Below are 12,134 nucleotides of genomic sequence, written 5' to 3' on the forward strand. Positions count from 1 at the left end.
TTTTTTAACTTTTTGCTAATGGTTTGATGTTTCTATATCATTATATAAAAAATCAAAAATCTTGCAATTTTCACACTGACCTCTAGGACTCATATTAGACTCATACCGCTTGTTTACATGTTTTTTGCATACTTGCGATACTGAATTTTATGGTTAGAACACAGGAGAGGTTTTCTTCTGATGACTTTTTCATGAAGGCCATATTTGTGCAGGTGTCTCTGAACAGTAGAACAATGTACCACAATTCCAGAGTGTGCTAAATCTTTCTGAAGGTCTTTTGCAGTCAAGCGGGGTTTCTGATTTGCCTCTCTAGCAATCCTGCTCTCGGTTGTGCACGACGAGTGGGTCAGAGAGCTGGTGTCCTCCGGATACAAAATAGAGTTTTCTTCCCCTCCCTCGTCGTGTTTTTTCCGGTCTTCCCCTCCCAAAACAAAGACAACAACCTTTCTTCAGGCCATAGAGGCGCTACGAAGGGACGGAGTCATTATTCCGGTTCCTCAGGACCAAAGGTTCAAGGGTTTTTACTCGAATGTCTTCGTGGTCCCAAAGAAGGATGGATTGCTGCGGCCTATGCTGGATTTAGAGCTGTTAAACAAGTTTGTCAAGGTTCGGCACTTCAGAATGGAATCTCTCCGTTCTGTCGTCGCGTCCATGGAAAAAGGAGAGTTTCCAGCATCCATAGCCGCACCCCGGCTTGCACAGAATGCAACAATACAGAGAAAAACACATGGTAAGGTTTTAATATTAGACAGTGTAGGACAGTCCCAATCAGAGTTACCGTGACGAGGTGGGATGGCTTTTGTGCTATTTTTTGATTAAAAAACAGTATTACTAAAAACTCTGTATTATTTAAATGCACTTTTGCTTTTTTACTTAGTTACATCAGGGTTTTCGTTTACTTTTTTCTCTTGTAGGTTTTAATGTTTTGTGGCCAATTGAACATGCTTTTAACCCCTTCATGACCCAGCCTATTTTGACCTTAATGACCTGGCCGCTTTTTGCAATTCTGACCAGTGTCCCTTTATGAGGTAATAACTCAGGAACGCTTCAACGGATCCTAGCGGTTCTGAGATTGTTTTTTCGTGACATATTGGGCTTCATGTTGGTGGTAAATTTAGGTCGATAATTTTTCATTTTTTTGTGAAAAAAATGGAAATTTAACGAAAATTTTGAAAATGTCACAATTTTTAAATTTTGAATTTTTATTCTGTTAAACGAGAGAGTTATGTAACACAAAATAGTTAATAAATAACATTACCCACATGTCTACTTTACATCAGCACAATTTTGGAAACAACATTTTTTTTTCTAGTTAGTTATAAGGGTTAAAATTTGACCAGCGATTTCTCATTTTTACAACGAAATTTACAAAACCATTTTTTTTAGGGACCACCTCACATTTGAAGTCAGTTTGAGGGGTCTATATGGCTGAAAATACCCAAAAGTGACACCATTCTAAAAACTGCACCCCTCAAGGTGCTCAAAACCACATTCAAGAAGTTTATTAACCCTTCAGGTGCTTCACACCAGCAGAAGCAACATGGAAGGAAAAAATGAACATTTAACTTTTTAGTCACAAAAATGATCTTTTAGCAACAATTTTTTTATTTTCCCAAGGGTAAAAGGAGAAACTGGACCCCAAAAGCTATTGTACAATTTGTCCTGAGTACGCAGATACCCTATATGTGGGGGGGAACCACTGTTTGAGCGCACGACAGGGCTCGGAAGGGAAGGAGCACCATTTGACTTTTTCAATGAAAAATTAGCTCCAAACGTTAGCGGACACTATGTCACGTTTGGAGAGCCCCTATGTGCCTAAACATTGGAGCTCCCCCACAAGTGACCCCATTTTGGAAACTAGACCCCCCAAGGAGCTTATCTAGATGCATAGTGAGCACTTTGAACCCCCAGGTGCTTCACAAATTGATCCGTAAAAATGAAAAAGTACTTTTTTTTTTTTTTACAAAAAATTTCTTTTAGCCTCAATTTGTTCATTTCCACATGGGCAACAGGATAAAATGGATCCTGAAATTTATTGGGCAATTTCCCCTGAGTACACAGATATCTCACATGTGGGGGTAAACCACTCTTTGGGCACACGGCAGGGCTCGGAAGAGAAGGAGCGCCATTTGACTTTTTGAATGAAAAATTAGCTCCAATTGTTAGCGGACACCATGTGGCGTTTGGAGAGCCCCTTTGTGCCTAAACATTGGAGCTCCCCCACAAGTGACCCCATTTTTGAAACTAGACCCCCAAGGAGCTTATCTAGATGCATATTGAGCACTTTGAACCCCCAGGTGCTTCACAAATTGATCCGTAAAAATGAAAAAGTACTTTTTTTTCCACAAAAATTTTTCTTTTAGCATCAATTTGTTCATTTCCACATGGGCAACAGGATAAAATGGATCCTAAAATTTATTGGGCAATTTCTCCTGAGTACACTGATACCTCACATGTGGGGGTAAACCACTGTTTGGGCACACGGCAGGGCTCGGAAAAGAAGGAGCGCCATTTGACTTTTTGAATGAAAAATTAGCTCCAATTGTTAGCGGACACCCTGTGGTGTTTGGAGAGCCCATGTGTGCCTAAACATTGGAGCTCCCCCACAAGTGACCCCATTTTTGAAACTAGACCTCCCATGGAACTAATCTAGATGTGTGGTGAGCACTTTAAACCCCCAAGTGCTTCACAGAAGTTTATAACACAGAGCCGTGAAAATAAAAAATCATTTTTCTTTCCTCAAAAATTAATTTTTAGCAAGCTATTTTTTATTTTCACAAGAGTGACAGGACAAACTAGACAATAACTTTTGGGGTCCAATTTCTCCTGAGTACGCCGATACCCCATATGTGGGGGGGGAACCATTGTTTGGGCACAAGTCGGGGCTCAGAAGTGAAGTAGTGACGTTTTGAAATGCAGACTTTGATGGAATGCTCTGCGGGCATCATGTTACGTTTAGTGAATAAAATAGCAAACCAAAAATTGCACAATCATAGAAAATATATATAATATACTAAGAAATCAATATAAATGCAATCATATGGCCGCTATAAATTATGAATTGCAGACCATTCGGAATATTAAATAAGAAACAAGACCCCAAAATGAAAATCAAATATATATTGTATACCAAGAATGAAGAAAGGCAAATATGGTATAACAAAATTATATCTTTATTAAATCATAACAAGGTGGCACTACAAAGATGTGCCTGTGCTTGGAGACCCAATAAATATGTGCTATAAAAATAGCCTATAAAAAGGAAAATATTCCGATACTTATAGCACAAAGCAGTGAACGGACACAACAGAAGGTAAAATTCAAATACTAATAAAAGACCGCTTCATTACTTGGACCTCATGGCATGCAAAGGTGTATGTAAAGGCCCACATATGCATATAAATGCAGAGGAAGCCTGAAATATAAAACCTATGTACTACAGGGCATATAAACCAAAAAAAGTGCAAATTACTAACAATTGACCTCAATATTTGTTGCCCAGTTTGTCCGGAGTACGCTGATACCCCATATGTGGGGGTAAACCAGTGTTTGGGCGCACATCGGGGCTCGGAAGGGAAGTAGTGAAGTTATGGAATGGTCTGCGGGCATCACGTTGCATTTGCAGAGCCCCTGATGTGCCTAAACAGTAGAAACCTCAAACAAAAGACCACATTTTGGAAACTAGACCCCCCAAGGAACTTATCTAGATGTGTGGTGAGCACTTTGAACCCCCAAGTGCTTCACAGAAGTTTACAACGCAGAGCCGTGAAAATAAAAAATCATTTTTCTTTCCTCATAAATTATATTTTAGCAAGCAATTTTTTATTTTCACAAGGGTAACAGGAGAAATTGGACCCCAATATTTGTTGCCCAGTTTGTCCTGAGTACGCTGATACTCCATATGTGGGGGTAAAACACTGTTTGGGCACACATCGGGGCTCGGAAGGGAAGGAGCGCCGTTTGGAATGCAGACTTTGATGGAATGGTCTGCGGGCGTCACATTGCATTGATGTGCCTAAACAGTAGAAACCCCCCACAAATGACCACATTTTGGAAACTAGACCCCCCAAGGAACTTATCTAGATGTGTGGTGAGCACTTTTTACCCCCAAATGCTTCACAGAAGTTTATAACGCAGAGTCGTGAAAATAAAAAAATCCTTTTTTTTCTTCAAAAATGATTTTTAGCCCGCAATTTTTTACTTTCACAAGGGTAACAGGAGAAATTGGTTTCCAAAAGTTGTTGTCCAATTTGTCCTGAGTACGCTGATACCCTATATGTGAGGGGGAACCACTGTTTGGGTGCACGGCAAAGCTCGGAAGGGAAGGAGCACCATTTGGAATGCAGAGTTAGATGGAATGGTCTGCAGGCGTCACATTGCGTTTGCAGAGCCCCTAATGTACCTAAACCGTAGAAGCCCCCCACAAGTGACCCCATATTGGAAACTAGACCCCCAAGGAACTTATCTAGATGTGTTGAGAGAACTTTGAACCCCTAAGTGTTTCACTACAGTTTATAACGCGGAGCCGTGAAAACAAAAAATTATTTTTTTCCCACAAAAAGGGTTTTTTAGCCCCCTAAATTTTTATTTTGCCAAGGGTAACAAGAGAAGTTGGACAAAAAAGTTGTTGGCTGGAATTGAGATCGGACGCCATGTCGCGTTTGGAGAGCCCCTGATGTGCCTAAACAGTGGAAACCCCCAATTCTATCTCCAACCCTAACCCCAAAACACCCCTACCCCTAATCCCAACCCTAATCCTAACCCTACCCCTAATTCCAACCCTAATCCTAACCCCAATCCTAACCCTACCCCTAATCCCAACCCTAATTTTAGCCCCAACCCTAATGGGATAAACTGGGGCTGGGGGGTGATCAGTGGGGCAGGGGAGGACATCAACGGGGCAGGGGGGCGATCCACAAGGCAGGGGGAGATCTGCGGGGCAGGGGAGGACATCAGCGGGGCAGGGGGGACATCAGCGGGGCAGGGTGGCGATCCACAGGGCAGGGGGGCGATCCACAGGGCAGGGGAAGATCTGTGGAGCAGGGGGGGACATCAGCAGGGCAGGGGTGAACATCAGTAGGGCAGGGGGAGATCTGCGGGGGAGGGGAGGACATCAGGGCAGGGGGCGATCCACGGGGCAGGGGGGACATCAGCGGAGCAGGGGAGGACATCAGCGGGGCAGGGGGCGATCCACAGGGCAGGGGGAGATCTGCGGAGCAGGGGGGACATCAGTGGGGCAGGGGAGGATATCAGCGGGGCAGGGGGCGATCCACAGGGCAGGGGGAGATCTGCAGAGCAGGGGGGACATCAGTGGGGCAGGGGAGGACATCAGCGGGGCAGTGGAGGACATCAGCGGGGCAGGGGGGAGATCTGTGGGGCAGGGGAGAACATCAGCAGGGCAGGGGGGAGATCTGCGGGGCAGGGGGGACATCAGCGGGGCAGGGGGCGATCCACAGTGCAGGAGGGAGATCTGTGGGGCAGGGGAGGACATCAGCGGGGCAGGGGGGAGATCTGTGGGGCAGGGGGGAGATCTGCGGGGCAGGGGAGGACATCAATGGGGCAGGGGAGGACATCAGCGAGGCAGGGGGTGATCCACAGGGCAGGGGGGAGATCAGGGGGATCACTGGGGCGGGGGCTGTCAGGTGCGATACAGCAGAAGGAGGAAATGGATCCGGCAGTAGCAGGAGGGTGATCTCAGGGGCAGGGGGGAGGGGCGATCACCGGGGGCAGGGGGAGGGAGCGAAGGTCGGGGGCATGAGCAGGAGAAGGTCGGAAGCAGAGGGGAGCACCTGGCGGTGGCGGCGATAACTGCAGCGGCGGCGGCGATCGCTGTATGTGGCAGGGCAGTATACAGGCACCTCGCTGTTCAGCTTCCATGGAAGGCATGAAGCTGGACAGCGAGGCAGCCATGATTTTCTCCGCCCCCCCCCCACATCTGAATGGAGAGCTAGCGTCACATGGACGCTGGTTCCAATCAGATCTGGGGGGTGGTGACAAAGTGGGTCACCAGGGCGATCGTAGCCAAGTGGGGGCTAAGCCACCCCCCCTGGGCTAAAGTACAAGTTCCCCTGTCCCTGCAGGTTGGGTGAAATTTCAGTTAACCCTTTCACCCGGCCTGCAGGAACGCGATTCCGCCCTGACGCATACGCTGCGTCACAGGTCGGATTGGCACCGACTTTCATGACGCAGCGTATGCGTCATAGGTCGGGAAGGGGTTAACCTCTGCATGTGTACCAACTCAAAATAAGCTCAATTTTTGTGTTTTTTTTCTTCTCTGTATTGTTGCATTCTGTGCAAGCCGAGGTGTGGCCTCCCTGTTTATGAGATAGAGACTATATAAGGCTTCCCCAGTCTGGTGTTTCACTGGTTGGGCCCAGTCCTTTATGTCTGCCCTTATTCACACTGAGGTCAACATTGACACATGGTAAGGTTTTAATATTAGACAGTGTAGGACTGTCCCGGTCAGAGTTACCGTGACGAGGTGGGATGGCTTTTGTGCTATATTTTGATCAAAAAACAGTATTACTAAAAACTCTGTATTATTTAAATGCACTTTTGCTTTTTTACTTAGTTACATCAGGGTTTTCGTTTACTTTTTTCTCTTGTAGGTTTTAATGTTTTGTGGCCAATTGAACATGCTTTTAACCTCTGCATGTGTACCAACTCAAAATAAGCTCAATTTTTGTGTTTTTTTTCTTCTTTCTCTGTATTGTTGTATTCCCTCGAGAAAAGGCCTTGGCCTTACAACAGGGAGCATGGAGTCTTTCCCGACCAGTCCCTCACTCCATTCGTTTCAGCATGGGCATTCTCTGGAAAATGGTAGCAGAGATGGAAGCAGTTCTGTTCGCACATCTCCGTCCTTTACAACATGCGCTGCTGTTGGCCTGGGACAGGAACCCGTTCTCCATCGACCGTCATTTCCGTCTGCCTCTGCGGTTCAGGCAGACCCTCAGGTGGTGGACGCTGAAGTCTTCCCTGAACCAAGGGAAGTCCTTTCTCCTGGTACACTGGTTGGTGGTTACCACCGACGCCAGCCTTTTGGGCTGGGGTGCAGTTTTCAACCACCACCACACGGCACAGGGTCATTGGTCCACTTGAGAGTCGCGTCTCCCCATCAATATCTTGGAAATTCGAGCAATCAGACTTGCCTTACTCAGGTTTCACTATCTCCTCGCAGGTCGCTCCATCAGGGTCCAATCCGAGAACGCCACAGCGGTGACATATATCAACCGTCAAGGGGGAACCTGCAGCAGGACGGCCATGCACGAAGAGAGTCACATCCTCCATTTGGCCGAGAGCAACCATTCCCCCATATCGGCGATCCACATCCCGGGTGTGGAGAATTGGGCGGCGGACTTCCTCAGTCGCCAGGGCCTCGCCACAGGAGAGTGGTCTCTTCATCCCAAAGTTTTTCAGCAGATTTGTCGTCGTTGGCAGACTTCAGATGTGGATCTGATGCCTCCAGACTAAACAACAAGGTTCCCCAATTCATTGCCTGATCACTCGATCCTCGCGCCGTTGGAGCAGATGCCTTGGTTCTGCCTTGCCATCAGTTCTTGCTCCCGTACATTTTTCCCCCTCTCCCTTTGCTCCCAAGGGTTATCAAGAAAATCAGAGCAGAGGGGGTACCAGTGATCCTAGTCTCGCCGGATTGGCCGCGACGGTCATGGTACGCGGAACTAGTTCAACTGGTTGCCGACGTCCCCTGGTGACTACCAGATCGCATGGACCTACTCTCACAGAGCCCGATTTACCACCAGATCTTCGGGGCCATGTCTTTGACGGCGTGGCCGCTGATTCCTGGATTTTAGCCCAAGCTGGATTCTCTCCTGAGGTGTCCTCCACCATGATTAGTGCTAGGAAGCCCGTGTCCATGCGCATTTATCATCGCACTTGGAGAGTCTTCTTCTCGGGTGCAACGTCCATGGAAGATCTCCTCTGGTGTTCTCCATTCCTTCCATATTGGAATTCCTCCAATCAGGATTAGAGTCCGGTCTCGCACTTAGTTCTCTCAAAGGACAAGTGTCAGCATTGTCATTTCTATTCCAACGCAAAATTGCCACCAGATTGCCAGTTAAGACGTTCATTCAGGGAGTTTCCCATGTGGCGCCTCCCTACAAGATGCCGTTGGATTCATGGGATCTTAATTTGGTTCTCGGGGTTCTTCAGAAAGCTCCTTTCGAACCACTGCAGGGCGTCTCTCTAACCCTTCTTTCCTAGAATGTGGTATTTTTTAGTGGCAATTACGTCAATCAGACAAGTCTCGGAGTTGGCAGCTCTATCCTGCCGCCCCCGTTTCTTATCTTTCATCCAGATAAGGCAGTCCTGAGGACTTCTCCCTCTTTCCTACCCAAAGTTGTTACCTCTTTTCACCTCAATGAGGAGATTGTTTTGCCTTCATTCTGTCCGGCACCAGCCTATCGTATCGAGAAAGCTCTGCACACTCTTGATGTAGTTAGGGCTCTTCGACGGTACATCTCGCGGACGGCTTCCTTCCGCAAGTCATACTTCCTATTTGTGCTTCCGGAGGGGCATAGGAAGAGTCTAGCCGCTTCTAAAGCCACACTAGCCAAGTGGATTCGCTCGGCTATTCAGGAATCCTATCGTGTCAGGAAAACTCCAGTCCCAGCAGGGATTAAGGCGTATTCTACTCTGTCAGTGAGCGCCTCTTGGGCCATTCGGCACCAGGCGTCAGCACAACAGGTCTGCAAGGCTGCGACTTGGTCCAGCTTGCATACTTTTACAAAACACTACCACATTCATTCTCAATCTTCTGCAGACGCTTCCCTTGGCAGGCGCATTTCTTTATCGCCTCTCATTGGGGGACACAGGAACCATGGGTGTATGCTGCTGCCACTAGGAGGCTGACACTATGCAAATAAAAAAGTTAGCTCCTCCTCTGCAGTGTACACCCCACCGACTGGCATTAAACTCTTCAGTTTAGCTTAGTGTCAGTAGGAGGTGGACACGGGTCTTTCATTAGACCCTTATCTACCTCAATGTGTGTCGTTTCTTTTCAGGTTTTTTCCGGATGGGATACAGGGTGAGCAGTCACACCTGTAGTCCCACAAGCGGACTATGAGTACGGCGTGTACTGCCACCCCGTATCCTCATAGATCCCTCTCCAGGACCATGATCCTGGCACACAAGCGTGCTCAGAAGTCCGGTCCTGGCTCCGTCCCCCACCCACTCGCCTTCCAGAGCCTGTCGGTCGGAGGAGACGAGGACGTCCGCCAGCTCCAAGGACGTCTGATACCTTCCATGTTTTTAAGGTTAGTACGACGACGTGGGATGTTAGGTGAGTATTTGGTGCTCCTTTTCAGTTCTTCTTAGGGGGCCTCTTGGATTCCCTACCTTACATGCTACTTTGTGCAGCGCGCCTTACAGGCAGCCGCGCTGCTATTTCTGCGGCCGCACTGTTATTTCTGCGGCCGCACTGCTATTTCTGCGGCCGCACTACTATCCCTACTATCATCCTTTCTGCTCTGAGGACAATTAGGGACACCACCTTTGGCGCGGGGGCTCTGGTGTCCGACCGCGCTGTTTTCCTCACGGATGCGTTCGCTCTTCCCTCTGCGGCGCGACCACCCTTCAGGCAGCCGCGCCGATCTTTTCTCGGCGGTCGTACCCTTTTTAGGTGACTCGCGGCCGCGGTCCTTCCCAGCGGCCGCGGTCGTCCCTGCGGCCGCCGGCTTTTACTTTAGGCCCCGGCTCTTCCCGGGGCCTACTTCCGGCGCCTCTTTACATGCGGCGGCTGCCGCGCCTGTCAGACGGGACGCCGCATCCTTTCCTTTGCGCCCGCACAATTTCAGCGGTCACCGGCTTCTAATTTAGTCCCTGGCTTCTCCCGGGGCCTACTTCCAGTGCTGCGCTCCGCCCACTTCCTGTTTCATCAGGCGGGCTTTTCTCCCGCCCGACATACTGTGCCTGCTCATCGGCGCCCCCCTGTCTGGCTCCGCCCCCTTCCTCAAGGGACAGCGTCTGTGTGTGCTCACCGCTTCTTAGCTGCAGGAGCTCACGCAGCGCGCCCCACACGTTCGCCACTGCATCCTCCGTGGGCACAGAATCTGCGCAGAATCCAGCACCTCAGGGCAGGAGTTCTCCACCGGCAAGTGGGACATCTTCCAGGACCGGGTCCGTGAGTAGCTGCACTGCAGACTGACACCCCCCTCTGCCCTACTGTCCCCTAACCCACTGGCATCTTCAGGGACCTCTCAAAATGTCTACCTCTAAAGGGGGCCGCTCTCGTCCCCCTACTACTTCTTCTTCTTCTGCCTTAGTCACGTACTTTGCTTGTTCGTCTTGTAACAGCAAACTTCCCTCAGGTCAGTCCTCCCCGCTGTGTCAGTCCTGCAGCAACCTGATTGTTCCCACTGCCCAGGATCCCCCGGCTGTTCCGCCCGAGAGTGATCCCCCCCATCCCAGGCTGGGCCGCCTCTCTGTCACAATCTGTGGCCGATTTAACACGGGTGTCTCAAACCCGGGTGTCCCCGCTTGATCGGTTACCCCTGCAGACCCCGGCCGTAGCCAGCGGGTCACAGGAACCGCCGCCCGAGCCCTCCTTGATAAGCCACAAAAGGTCCAGACAGGAACGTCGGTCTGAGTCCTCTTCGCGCTCCATCTCGCCGCTCGGCCCTCCCCCGCGGTTGGTGTCCTACCGATCCTCCTCCCCTGAGTCAGGCGAGGCATTATCTGATGCGCCCTCGGAGGATATTTCGGAGCTGGATCCTAACCAAATCGCCACCATGAGTGAGACAGTCCAGAGCCTCATTGGGGCAATAAACCAAACCTGTGGCATCAAGGATCCCTCTACGGAACCCGCAGATCAGGCGGTTTCGTTTAGACGGGCCAAACCACCTTCTAAATTTTTCGCTCCTCATCCTGAATTCGAGGAAATCTTGTCCAGACAGAGAAAGAACCCCACTAGGCGTTTTCAGAGGGGAAAACGCCTGGGTGTGCTATATCCTTTTTCTCCAGAACTTACCGCCAATTGGACGGCCTCTCCCTCGGTGGATCCACCTGTGTCCAGGCTGTCCACCAACACGGTGCTTCCTCTGTCCGGCGGAGCATCTCTGAAGGATTCTAACGATAGAGTTATAGAATCCTCCCCGAAATCTGCTTTTGAAGCGGCTTCAGCGGCTTTATGTCCAGCTTTTGCGTCCACTTGGGCTTCAAAATCCATCTCAAAATGGGCCAAGGATCTTCGGCGAGGTATCCTGGACGGGGCGCCTTCCGCGCAATTAGCGGAACTTGCCAACCAGATTTCCCACGCTGGTGAATACCTGGTTTCCGCCTCCCTGGATGTCGCGTCTTGTGCGGCTCAGGCTTCCAGCAATGCCGTTGCCATCCGCCGGACGGTTTGGCTCAAGGCCTGGCAGGCGGACTTGTCCTCCAAAAAGTCCCTCACTAGTCTGCCCTTCCAGGGCTCTAGTCTCTTTGGTTCCCAGCTGGACCAAATAATTAAGGACGCCACCGGGGGTACAAGTTCTCTTCTCCCCCAGGCTAAGCCTCGTCGCCCTCCTCCTAGACGACAGTTTCGTTCTTTTCGGCCTTTTCGGCGCTTTGCTGCGTCAAACTCCTTTTCCCAGCAGCAACAGAGGCCACAGATACGTCAAGAGAAGAAGGCGGTGTCCTTTAGGCCCACTCCGTCCTGGCGTCCTCGCTTCTCCCAGGGTAGATCCTCCAGGCCCAGGACTGGAAGATCCACCTCGGCATGACTCGGCAAGACTCCAGCCCAACTCCCAGATTGGGCGGCCGTCTTCTCCTTTTCAGGGACGTCTGGATTTCCGCAGTAGAGGATGCATGGGTCAGGGAAGTTGTATCCTCGGGATACAAAATAGAGTTCGCTTCCCGACCTCGGGATCGTTTCTTCCAATCCCGTCCTCCAAGAGATCCCGCTCTAGTTCCGGGCTTCTTCTCAGCCATCGCTTCTCTGCTCAAATCCGGGGTAATCGTTCCCGTCCCAGAAAAAGAACGCTTCACGGGTTTCTACTCGAATCTTTTTGTGGTACTGAAAAAAGACTGCAAGGTTCGCCCCATTCTGGACCTCAAATTGCTGAACAGGAGAGTTCGCCTGAGACACTTCAGGATGGAATCCCTTCGTTCAGTAATTGCTTCCATGGAGGCTCAGGAGT

General features: G+C 49.8%; 1 protein-coding gene across 1 annotated transcript in view; it reads left to right on the forward strand.

Moving 5' to 3' along the window:
- Positions 1–12,134, forward strand: part of SMARCA1 (SNF2 related chromatin remodeling ATPase 1) — a 144,277-nt gene that overhangs the window by 85,722 nt on the left and 46,421 nt on the right. The window lies entirely within an intron of this gene.

Source organism: Ranitomeya imitator, chromosome 2 (genome assembly GCF_032444005.1).
Source record: "Ranitomeya imitator isolate aRanImi1 chromosome 2, aRanImi1.pri, whole genome shotgun sequence".
NCBI lineage: Eukaryota > Metazoa > Chordata > Amphibia > Anura > Dendrobatidae > Ranitomeya > Ranitomeya imitator.